The sequence below is a fragment of the Pipistrellus kuhlii genome, unplaced genomic scaffold (assembly GCF_014108245.1).
Source record: "Pipistrellus kuhlii isolate mPipKuh1 unplaced genomic scaffold, mPipKuh1.p scaffold_m20_p_11, whole genome shotgun sequence".
In the NCBI taxonomy this organism is placed as follows: Eukaryota; Metazoa; Chordata; class Mammalia; order Chiroptera; family Vespertilionidae; genus Pipistrellus; species Pipistrellus kuhlii.
In genome coordinates, this window is record NW_023425416.1 from 5,206,475 (window position 1) to 5,219,473 (window position 12,999).

Genomic DNA, 12,999 nt, shown 5'->3' on the forward strand with positions numbered 1-12,999 from the left:
GGAGGTGCAGCTGTGGGTTCTGCCCTGCAGGCTCTCTGCTTCCTTTGCAGCCCCATTGGGGCGGGGAGGGGGACGTGGGGGGGGGGGGGGCACCAGATGCTGGATGTTCTGCACGAAAGCTCCAGGATTGAAGCTTTTGGTGATGTAGCTGTTTGTTACACACACACACACACACACACACACACACACACACTCATGCACACACACTCTTCTTCCTCAGGGTGTGCTCACAGCACCGCGGGGGGTTTGCTGTAGCACACTGTACCCTGGACGGCCTTCTCTCCGTGCACGGGGCTTTGCTGGGTCACTCACTAGTCCAAACTCTGAGGTCCTTTTCCACTCGGGCCTCCCTGACATCCTTTTCTGACGTGTGACCGCACTAGGCTTCGGTCCATGGGGACGTCCTAGCAATCACCCTGCTCAGGGGTTTGGGAGCTCAGGTTCTCCTGGACAACCTTTCCTCAGCACATGGACGCCTGCTTCCTGTACCTGTAGATGTCAGAGACACCACTGACCACACACACACACACACACACACACACACACACACACGGTCCAATTCTAGGCATAGGAGTGGCAGGAAACACAAGGTGATGCTCACGTTTCTTTCAGAAATGCAGCCCCATGGAGGGCCAATTGTTTCTGTGCACGTGACACTTCTGCTGGCATTTATTAAGAATTTAGTGCGGCTTTTCATGTTATGTTATCATTGTGGGATTGAGATAAAATCGAGCTTTTATTATCCACCCTGGGGGAAAGAAGATGGGCCTCACGTTATTGGTGGTTTGGTCAGCTCCTCGGCTCTTTCCAGGATCTCTCACATCCAATGAGCCATTTTACCCTTGACCCCAAACAACAGCAAGAGACCAGGGGAGGTGGGCAATGGCGAGTGAACCCCTGTGTGGTGCGTGGTGCTGGAGGAATTCTGGAAGGGAGGGTAGAGCAGGGGGTAAGGATCAGAGAGGGGCAGGGGGGAATGGGCTGTGTCTCTGTGGTTTTGGCAGAAGGAAAGAAAGAGAAAGGACAGGGAAGCAGACAGAGGAAGGGAAAGTGTGGCCCATGTGAAAGAGCAGGTGGACATCCATGAAGGGTGCCCAGTGACACCCGGCCTGGGAAACGTGAGTCCTGAATGACCAATATGTTGTCTCTGGCAGGCTCGTGTGAAAAGAGGGTTTCACTTGCTCTGTTCTCCTCCTCAGTGCCACGTCCGTTTCCAGGTTCATCTGCATGTGTGTAGGTGGATCCCATAGTAATTTGTCCTCAGTGTGTACACAGGTCATCCTGATCACAGGCCTGAGTGTTTACCCCAGACTTTGGAAAAGATGAGGAAATGGCAAGTCAAGGCTCATTGCTGGCGCTTAGCTCAGGCAAACTGCCCAGAGACCTGCGGTAGGAGAAGTGGTCTGAAAGGATAAAGAAAATACTCAGCATTGCAACTGATCAGAGGCCCGTTCATCTCTCTCCTCTGGACTCGTGCATTGCGCAGAGAATGGCACCAGGTCCTCAGAGTCACCCTTCTCTCCCCGATTTGGGGAGCTGTCTATTGGATCTAGGCCCAGTGATCCTGGCAGCCTGGGAACATGTTCTATTGTTTGAGTGCCTGGACTCAGCATTTTTTTTTAAAATATATATTTTGTTGATTTTTTACAGAGAGGAAGGGAGAGGGATAGAGTTAGAAAACATCGATGAGAGAGAAACATAGATCAGCTGCCTCCTGCACACTCCCTACTGCAACCAAGGTACATGCTCTTGACTGGAATTGAACCCAGGACCCTTTAGACTGCAGGCTGACACTCTATCCACTGAGCCAAACCGGTTAAGGCTGGGCACCGCATTCTTAAAGTGCACCGACCAAACTCATGCCACATTTACACACAGCCTGTCAGTTATATTCTATTGGGACCTCTTGAAAAACAACTCGATGGAGTGTTAGGTTTATAGGCTGATAAGTCAGAGTTCCATACGGAAGAGTGGAGGTACAGAGACTGTGCGGGAAGGTGTCACACAGTGCTCACAAAACCTCCAGAATACCTCCTTGTCCACGTGGTTAGACAGAATCTACTGCAGTAGCCGACACTTTGAAAACCTTCTTGCATAGTTTCTTTTCAGTGGAGCTGGAGCTGACTCAGCATGTGACCAGGTTTGGCCAATCAGGATAGAGCTCCGTCCTCAGGGCCACTGCGATTGGCCCTGGAGTCAGAGGGTATCCAGGCTGGCCATCAGAATCAGTACAATGACTTTTGCCAGACCTATTAATGTTAAGATGATTTCTGAGATGGAAAGTTGTTGCTTGAAGCTGTGTGAAGCCACGCTGCTACCATATAGAGAGTGCTTCACTGAGAATAAAGCCAAGCAAAGCCAAGACAGAGATAAAGGTGTCAGGATTATATTGTGGAAGACAGAGCACAGTTGATACTTGGGGTTGGATAATTTCTTGTTGTAGAGAGGTGTCTTAGGCAATGTGGGTTGCTTAGCAACATCCCTGGCCTCTACCAACTATATGCCAATGGCAGCGCCCCCGTGGCACCAGCGGAGATAGCCAGACTGAGGAAGGGAAATGTGTGAAAGAGCAGGTGGGAGTCTGTGACAGTTCGTTGGTGCCCTCACCATGTGTCCCTTGATGCACAGAGTTGCCTGTAGTTGTGAACTACTGAAGGAAGCAACCAGGTGTGACTGGGCCTGAAGACAAGTTGAACTTTGGAGCTATTTGTACAGGTGTTTCGTTTCTGTCCTCGCCATCCGTACGACTGCTTCTGCCCTGCAGCCAGAGCCAGGAAGGCTCTCCTCTTTGAAGATGTGTGTGATCCAGACAGTTCAGCATCATCTCCCCATCAGTTTTTAGATGCAGTTTTTAGAATCAGAACTTTTTTTTTTTTAGCCCCAAGCCCTCGACAGGAAGCGTAGACACCGTATACCTCCAAGTGGACTCATTGAACGGGGTTTATTCTTCCCATTTGTCTCGGGGCCCAGGAGAGTTATCAGAGACGCTGCCTCCTGCGCAGTTAGGCGTCCAGGAGGGAGAGGCAGGGAAAGGAAGCAGCACCCCTGCGCAGAGAAGCAGCGGGTGATCTTGAAGAGCTAGGGCTTCGGAGAAGGTGGCAGGGAACCATGCGGCTCCCACTGCAGCCTGTGACATGAGAGAGGCTGTCTGTGCGAGCCCAATGGCTGCTCTCGGTCCTTTGTGTTTCATGCACTGCACACGGAGGCAGGTGGCTGATCAGTCACCCCCGGGTGGAGAAGAGTCTGTTTTTATTTCCTTCTCAGAAGGAACTGTTTCTGTGCTTCTGCCTGTGTGCGCTGGAGACAGGAGGTGGCACTGACCCCTTTGGGAGGACAGATCACTGGCCATTCCTCCCTCCCTGTCCCCAGAGCCCTCCCAGGTTCTCAGCCTGGTCCCTCCTGAGTGGCGTCTGCTACCCCAGCCCTGAAGGCCAGCGCCAGGGGGCGCCGTTCACTCAGAACCGTCCGAGGGAGCCTGGCTGGCTTAGTGCAGCTAGGGAACAGAGAGGCCTGAATCTCACATACCTGTAATTGGAACACGGAACTTTCTGGAAGCCCTGCTCTCACTAACTGCTTCCAGCGCCTGGGTCGCCAAAGGGCACCTCGGCTGACCCAGAGCGGCCCTGGCTTTTGTTGATGAACCTTACAATCCAAACCAGAATGGATTCTGCAGCCTAAACTTCTCCTGCCTTTTTATGTAAGCAGCGCAGAGTCTTGGTTATGATGCAGAGTGTTTGCCTGTAATGAGCACATAAATACTTCATCGATGCAGTTGTCTTTGATGTGATATCACTCCACAGCCTGGGTCGTGCCTGGGAGAAGTGACACGTTCGCCCCTTGTTCCAGGTGACTTCTTTTTTAAACCAAAACGTGTGTCTGGAACTGGCTCGTGTGAACGTGACTCTGTACCTGTCGTGTTTTTCCCCGGATGAGCTCTTGGTCCAAGAGGAAGGGGCAGTGAGAGGAGGCAGGCTGCTGTTTGCTGGCAGGATGAAACGGACAAATGCTGCTCCAGTAGGAATTCCCAGCAAACAATTAAAAATGAATGTCAAACTCTGAGCTTTCGCCATATGTAACGAGTTAGCAAATTCAACTTAGACTTTGCTCTGTAAAAAAACTGGCTGGGAGAGAAATCCTGTAAGGGCCGGAGAAATCCTTTATGACCTGGCAGGAACTATACCTGCTGCCTGGGCACTTTTTTCTTGGGTTACACAACGTTTTTATCACCTGATAACAGTGACACGTCCTTGACAAAGTGTCTTTTTGCAAGCATTGCTGATTAAAACTTACTAGTATGAGATAGTTTTTCTTTCTAGAGAAGTCTGCATTTTTAGTGTCAATGTACACACCATACCGTATTTGTAGATTTGCCAACCTCTTTGGTTTTATGGTTCTTTGGCTCTCATCTCTTGTCCGTGTCCCCCCCCCTCTCTCTCTCTCTCTCTCTCTCTCTCTCTCTCTCTCTCTCTCTCTCTCTCTCTCTCTCTCATCCTCAATATCCTCATCTTTTATCTTTTTCACCATTCCGTGTGCTGATTCTAAACCTTAGTCTATGCTCACAGTTCTTTTTGGATTTGTGGGAAAACAAAGCATTATAAATACCTTTAATCTCCAATGGTGAAAAACAAGATACATTTTCAGGCTTGGTGTAATCATGAACAGAAATCTGGCATGATTTAGAATGATGGTGTGTGTGTGAGTGTGTGTGAGTGTGAGTGTGTGTGTGTGAGTGTGTGTGTGAGTGTGTGTGTGTGTGATTGTGTGTGTGTGTGAGTGTGTGTGTGAGTGTGTGTGTGTGAGTGTGTGTGAATGTGTGTGTGAGAGTGTGTGTGTGTGTGTGAGAGTGAGTGTGTGTGTGAGAGTGAGTGTGTGTGTGTGTGTGTGTGTGTGTGTGAGAGTGAGTGTGTGTGAGAGTGAGTGTGTGTGTATGTGAGTGAGTGTGTGTGAGAGTGTGTGAGAGTGTGTGTGAGTGTGTGTGTGTGTGAGAGTGTGTGTGTGAGAGTGTGTGTGAGTCTGAGTGTGAGTGTGTGTATGTGTGTGTATGTGTGTGTGAGTGTGAGTGTGTGTGTGTGTGAGAGTGAGTGTGTGTGTGTGTGTGAGCGTGTGTATGTGTGTGTGTGTGTGTGTGTGTGTGTGAGTGAGAGTGTGTGTGTGTGTGTGTGTGTGAATTTCATGGTGAGGGTACTGACAGACGGCCATTAAGAGGTCACTCTGTCAGGGAGGAAGTGCCTAAAGACCCACCTGTGGAAGTTGAAGTTAAAGGTCACTGGTTCTCGAAGAATACTCAGGAGCTGGGGTTTATTCTACTTAGGAGCTAACAAGTTCGCCTTCTGTGTTTCATGCTGACAGAAAACATGAGGCTCTTGGGTCACAGAGGAAAGACTGAGCATGCCCAGCACAGAAGGCAGGATGAGAATCATGGGGTGTCTGCTGTCAGGCTCCCTCAGTCCCAGGGGTGTGGGTGTGCGCACTGGGTGTGCTTTGAGGCTGAGGAACGCCGAGCTTGGGGAATCCACTTATTTGATGGCAAACCTGCTCTTTGCCCCAGAGGGAACCTTGACCTTCTCCCTCGAGATTGCTCACAGACACAATGCTGGGTAATGGCCCACGCAAAGAGCAGTCAGGCCGGCCTTCCTTCCTCCTTCCTTCCTTCCTTCCTTCCTTCCTTCCTTCCTTCCTTCCTTCCTTCCTTCCTTCCCTCCTTCCCTCCCTCCCTCCCTCCCTCCCTCCCTCCCTCCCTCCCTCCCTCCCTCTCTCTCTCTTTCTTTCTTTCTCTTTCTTTCTTATTCTTATTCTTATTCTTATTCTTATTCTTATTCTTATTCATTTTTTTAATAGAGAATAGTTTACCGATTTTTAGAAAGAGAGGGAGAGAGAGAGACACTGATGTGAAAGCATAACACTGATGGGCTGGCTCCTGTATGCCCCTCCTCCTCCCCCGCCCCCTGCAAGACCACCACCATCACCACCACCAGGGATCAAGCCCAAAACTGGGGCATGTGCCCTTGAGTGGGAATTGAACTGATGACCTTTGGGTGCACAGGACAACGCCCAACTAAGTTAGCCACACCGGCCAGGGCAGGCTTAGTATTCTTAACTGGGGCACTTGGGGCTCAGGGCCCATGGTTGATGGCCATTCCCCAGTCCCCCTGGATACTTGTATATTTCATAGCAGTAACACCGCCTGCACTCACTGCTCTTCATGGGTCTGTTTGCAGGAGGCCATGAAGTAGTGGGCAAGCTCAGATCTAACAAGTATAAACATAGCCTGTTGTGACCACTGCCCTAGAGCGAGGCTCTTTCTATTATTTTCTGTTGTTATAGCCCCTTGTTTCTTATACATAATGATATGTCGTGCTATTTAAATGTTCTCCTGTCTCCACCAGTGAAATGGAAGCTCTTCAAAGGCCCAGACTGTATGTTGCTCACCTTGGTTTGTTATGTGCAGCTACATCAGGGCCTAAGGTGTGTGGGAGCCTGGGGAAAATCTCTTAGGACTGTGTGTTTTGTACCTTAGGGCTTTCTCAGTGTTTAGCAAAGTGCCTATGACCTAGTAGGTGCATGAAAAAAATCTGTTGAATGACTATGTAAATGAGTGAATGGATTTGGCCAGAGACTGAGGAATGGAATCAGGACGTGAACTGAGGTGTGTCTGGCTCTGAAGCCTCATCCGTAACTATTGTTAACCTCTGCCTCTTCAGTTGTAGTGGGATCAGCCCAGTGCTCAGATATCCTTGGGGCTAAGGTTTCTGTATGGATTGTTTTAGGGGTTCCCATAAAGCAGGCAATTGATATTATTTTGGAGGTCAGAAATGAAAGAGCTTCATTTATTATTATTATTTTCCATCTCTCTTGCAGCTTGATAGGGAGGAAACTGTGTGAAAAAGCCATGGGTGCCTCTCAGAATAAAAAACAACCATTTTTACTTAAATACAAGCCTCTCTTTCTAGAGTTCCCCGTGGGTGACAGATAGAGGGTTTGACCAAGAGTGGTGAGTTTCTCCCAGGCTAGTTTCCATGGTGATGGTTGCAGCTTCCACAGGGCCGGTGAGGCAGGGAGAGGAAGCATTAGACGGGGTGTTGCATCGTGAAGTAGTGAAGTAACGAGACCCTTTATGCCCACACCGGTGGGGCCTGCAGTCGGTGACAATAGACAGAAGTGGCTCCCGAGGGGAAGGCCTGGGTCCAGCAGCTGTTTTGTCCATGAAGCTCTCTCTCCTGATTGCATTTTTGAGGGTTTGCCTGTATGAGGGGTCAGGAGTTAGCAGGAGAATTCTCTAATTTTTACTTTCCTGGATACATATGCACTGAGAGAATGGAGTAGCATGGGGCTCACTGCTGCAGTTCCCAGGGGCACCCCAGGCACTTATGGGCAGCATTTGTAGAAACATTCGGGAAAGGATTTTATCCAGCAGATAGTTTTAGAGTGCTGGGTAGTTAATATATTGCTGCATCACAACCCATCCCAAAACATATGGCTTAAAACAACTATTTTATTATTATCTGATAATTCAGGGGCCGTTAGTCTTGCTGAGGTCTCTCTCGTGCTTGTAGCTCAGAAGGAGCTGTGACTGGATTCACCTTGCGGCGGCCTAACTCATGCCCTTGCTGTTGACCTGCTTGCTGTTGGGACTGTCAGCCAGAGCACCTGCTCCTGGCCTCCCCACGTGACTGAGTCCTCACAGCACTTGGCCGGACCAGCAGTGCATGCAGGAGAGCGACCGGAAGTCCCTGTGCCCTCAGCCTGGAAGCAGCACAGCCCACAGAAAGGGGGAGGCGATGCAGACACTCGCTGCTTCAAAGGAGAATGTGCCAAAGACTTTTTGGGTTGCGTTTTTAAATATATTTTTTATTTATTTCAGAGAGTAAGGAAGAGGGAGAGAGAAATAAAAACATCAGTGATAAGAGAGAATCATTGGTTGGCTGCCTTCTGCATGCTGCCTACTGGGGATAGAGCCAGCAACCTGGGCATGTGCCCTTGACTGGAATCGAACCTGGGACCCTACAGTCCACAGGCCTACACTCTACCCACTGAGCCAGGGCTGGGTTGTGTTTTTAAACCACCACAAATGCCAGCTATGTGCGGGGCACTTGAAGGGACATGCCCACTCTCTGTCCTCATGGAGTTTATAGCCTCGGAGCTAGGCTTCAGTAAAAACATGCAAATAAAAGGTAAACTGCAGTGTGGAAAGGGCCATGGTGGGGACATTCTCTGAGGCCTACAGGTGGGGACCGGATTAGTTTGCTCAGGCTGCCATCACAGAGCACCACGGACTGGGGGCTTAAGCAGCAGGAATGCATTTTCTCACAGTAGGTTTCTTCTGAGGCCTCTCACCTCTGTTCACAGCTGCTGGCTTCTCATGTGTCCTTACAGGGTTTGTATTCAATGCATGCATGAATGTGTCCTAATCTCCTCTTTTTATTTATTGAATGATTCATTTTAACCCTCACCCTAGGACATGCTTAGAGAGGGGAAGGGGAGAGAGAGAGAGAGAGAGAGAGAGAGAGAGAGAGAGAGAGAGAGAGAGAGGTGAGCATTGATGTGAGAAAGAACCATCTATTAGTTGTCTTCCATATGTGCCCCAATAGGGTATCAAACCCACAACCCAGGTATGTGCATGTGCCCTGACCAGGAATCTAACCAGCAAGCTTTCCAGCACAGGCCAACGTCCAACAAAGTGAGTCACTCGGGCCAGCCTAAGCTCCTCTATTTGTAAAGATATCAGTCCTTTGGGTTAGGCCTCACCCACGTGACCTCTTGTCACTTTAGTTATCTCCTAGAGACCCTCGCTCCAAGTGCAGTCACGTTCTGAGGCCCTCCCTGCGAATTAGGGCCTCACCATAGAAATTTGGAAGGGATAGAGTTAAGCTCAAAATAGGGATTTGACTCAAGTTTTATTGCAGGTCCTTTTTGTCTGTAGATACATCCTTCTATAGACATATATTCCAGTGACCCAGTTTTAAATCATTTGGGACTGTCTCTGCTTTTAGGGGTTGCTTTAAAAGTTAATTTTGTTTTATGTTTAAATAAAATGTTTACATGGTTTCCAAGTAAAATCTACCCAGTATATTCAAAGAATTCTGGCTGCCAGACTGTCACCACATTTCCTTGGGAGCTGTGACCTGATTGCTCCCATCCCTCCACTCATAAAGAGTTTATTATGTTGATTGTGGCATCATGCAGTTTAATCATTTCTCATTATGAGTTATTTCTCCTCTGCTGGACTGCAGGCTCCATGAAGGCAGTAACTGGCCTCCTCACTCACTCACTGTATCATTCCCGAAACCTGTTACCATACCAAGAACATAGTCAGCATTTGTTGAATGAATGTATGTACTGGGATGCAGGGTATAGACTGGAACCAGAATATTTGAAAATCATGTACATAGAGGTCATGAATTAGATGTGGCCATTAGTTGGAATGTGTATAAAAAGAAAGTGCAGAAGGCCTATTTATATTACAGAGAGAAAAAGAGAGAGAGAATGAATGAATGAATGAATGACTAGGAATTGACTCACATGGCTATGGAGGCCATGATCTGCTGTCTGCAGGATGGACAACCAGGAAAGCTGGTGGTGTAGTTCAGCCTGAGTTCCAAGGTTTGAGAACAAGGTGGTACCCTTGGTGTAACTCCCAGTCTGAAGGCCTGAGAAGCTCTGGTGTAAGTCCTGGAGTCAGATGCTCAAGAACCAGGAGTGTGGATGCCCAAGGGTGGGAGAAAATAGACATCCCAGCTCAGGAAGAAAGAGGTACCGGTTCCTCTTGTCTCTACCTTTTTGTTCTCTTGGGCCCTCATCAGATTGGATGATGCCACCCACACCGAGGAAGGCAGGTCTTCCTTATCCAGTCTGTTGAATCAAATGCTAATTCCTCCAGAAACCTCATCATCGATACACCCAGAAGTAATGCTTTACCAGCACTCTGGGTGTCGCTTCGCCCAGTCAAGTTGCCATAAAGTAACCATCACCCATACTTAGGGGATGCAGCAAGGAGAGGGAGCAAAGAGGAGAAGTAGCGGTTGGACTTCAGGAACCTCCATGTCTCTGGACATCTGGGAACGACATAGTCATTAGTCAAGAAGTCCATGGTTGAAAGAAATGCATGGTGGGAAATGAGAAAACATTACTTCAAGTTTGCTTCTACTCTTGCTTAGTTATGTGATCTTGGGCAAACTAGTCTCTGTGAGTCATTTCTTCATCGCCGACATGAGAGTAACTGTGTCTTAGTACCTGCCTGCCTCGCAGGTTGTGGGGCTTGGGAAGAGGCCATGTTGAGACAAAGCTGGGAACTCCTCAGTGCTCTCGAAATGGAAGGGGGAGAGTGATACTCAGAGTCAGAGCCCTCTCACCGGGCCTGCGGAGGCCTGGGTCTGTTAGGTCACGCCTTGAATGTCTCCCTCCTGTTCTGCCATAGAGTATTTTGCCTTTCTAAGCCAGGACCCAAAGGGCTTGTGGAATCCTGAGGGATAACTTCTTAACTTTTCAGTGATGAGGTGATCTACAAAGAGAATTCTCAGAAGTTATAGACGGAGGCTTTTATTTGTCACAGTTTGCTGTTTTCTCATCAAGTAGGCTTTTTGGGTGAGCTTCAATCACAAGGACACTAGTTTTGAACACAGTTATTTTTAATAGCAAAGCACACCAGATACTTCTAGGCAAGTGTTACACCAGTTATGGTGTGTGCTTCAAGTATTATAGGGGCTCAAGCCTATTCAAACTTAAAAAAAAAAAAAAAATCCCACACAGCTTGACAAGAGCAGATCTTGAATTTTTAACCTGTTACATGCCACATGTGAAATGAGCACTCTATGCTGAGCGAGGTGCTAGAACCCGGCGTCAGGCTGCTTACACTCGTCTCTAATGGACGAGACGCTGAGAAACGTTGCTAAATGCTTTGGTCTCGCTAAAAGCTCATTTGGCACAGAGACGCAGCAAGTCTGCTAATGCTTTATTTTGTTTCTAATTTGCATCTTTATTTTACCCAAACTCATCTATAATGTTTCTAGAAGGCTCACCTCGTTTGTCCTCAGGCTGGCCTATTCATAATCAGGGGGGATCGACCCACCTGCAGAGGCAGAGACTTGGCGAAAGGCGCAGCTTCAAAGGGAAGTTTCCTAAAACCACTGAGGGCTCTGTGATGGGCGTGCTGAGTGCTGGGCTGGAAGCAGAGAGATAGCAGCCTTTCATTTTCTGCTGTCACTGCCGCCGCTGCCGCTGCCTGAGACTGGCTGGAGAAGTACACCAGGCTGCTCATTTGTTCCTCGCCGTGTTCTTTACTTGGAGAGAAATGAGATAATTATGTGATTGCAGAACAAATTTCTGTCACTCACAGGGAACAGAAATCATGTATTTAATATGTTATATATACACATCTCTACTTGAAAATTACTGACTGGCTTTAAGTGTAATTTCTATCAAGCCAAAGCTGGGGTTGTGGGACCTGTCTGGTTCTCTGGGTTCTTTTAAATTAGAACAGTGTGTTAGCTCCTAGCAAACCTCTGACATCCCCTCCAAGGCCGCAGAGCCTGGTGAGCGTGGAGAGAGAGAGTGAGGGCGTTGGACATGATTCTCCCCTGCTGGGCGGGCTTTTCCCCCCTCCTTCTCGTCACATCCTTCAGATTCCCTGGCCTCTGGTGGGAAGAGGAGGAAATAAGGGAAAGCCCGTTGAGAAGAATAGCAAGGTCCCTGTGGAAGCCGCCAGCGGAAATGGAATGCGTCTCCTGCTCATTCCTTCCTTCCTCTTTTTCTCTTTTCTTTTGTCTTCTTCTCTACTCCCAACCCTCTACTCTTCTCTCCTCTCTTCCTCTTTCTCAAGTCATCTTTTTCCTTTTATTTTTTTTCTCTCCTCTCTCCACCTGCAGCCTCCCTGTTTACTGAAGCTCCATTAGAAGTAACTGATTGATCATATTAACCAATGGCTTCTCTTAGTCAGCCTCTCAGCCCACCCATGTTAGGCCCCCCCCCCCCCCAACCCCACACTCCTATGGACAACATTGAACCCCTCTGGGCACAGTCTCTCTCTGTCCACAGACACACGGAGCTCTGCCCACACTCCTCACAGCTCGTGACAAGTGGCCAGAGGATGCTCATGTCAACAAAAGCTGGCCTTCCTCCCCTCCTAGCCTCATTAGCTTCTCTCTCTTGGCTTTGTTCATTTCAAACCATTCCCATATTTAATTGGGATTGGTTTCTTATAAGCGGGAGGAAAGCTGGGCTGAGTCTCATCTGTAAAGGTTGGAGCAATGTTGAAACTCAGGTGGGAGACAGTTTAGTTGTGAGGGAGGGATTGATTTTACCAGGCTGGCTCTAAAGATTCCTTTTCTTTCTTTCTTTTTTCTTTAATATGTTTTTATTGGTTTCAGAGAGAGAAAGGAAGAGGGATAGAGAAATAGAGACATTGATCGGTTGCCTCCTGTACACCCCATACTAGGGATTGAGCCTGCAACCCAGGCAAGTGCCTTGACCTGGAATCGAACTGTGACCTCCTGGTTTATGGACCAACATTCAACTACTGAGCACACCAGCCGGGCTAAAGATTATTCTTCACCTTACAGAAAGTGAGTTACATTTATAGGGTTGATTAGTTAGGTAAATAGGAGATGTGCAGGACATTCCCTAATCCATACTCTGATAATGAAATGCTTTTAAAATATGTATCCACTGATGCTCTATTGAACGATGCTTAACCCTTATACCTATGTGGTTGTGTATTCTTCACACAAGCACAGCCCCAGGTTGGAGTGGCATGACCATACTGTGCGTTTTCACAAGCCTTCTCATCGTCAATATTTTATTGACTTGCTTTCCTCTGGCTTGGCTGTTGGTGTAGTTTGAAGGCTTTGCTGAGAAAGAAACTTGAGAGGGAAGTTTGAAATCCATGGCTGGCGAAATTGCCTTTACCGAAGAGTTTATTTTAGTAACTCTATTCTCCAGGGACTCTTCTGCCATCTTGATTGCATGATTTTTTGTTTGTTTGTTTTTAATTTACAAAGTGCCTCC

At 48.1% G+C, this 12,999-nt stretch overlaps 1 protein-coding gene across 18 annotated transcripts in view; it reads left to right on the forward strand.

Annotated features, from left to right (window-relative positions):
- The window catches only part of MAGI1 (membrane associated guanylate kinase, WW and PDZ domain containing 1), a 513,936-nt gene that overhangs the window by 220,489 nt on the left and 280,448 nt on the right, over positions 1–12,999 (forward strand). The window lies entirely within an intron of this gene.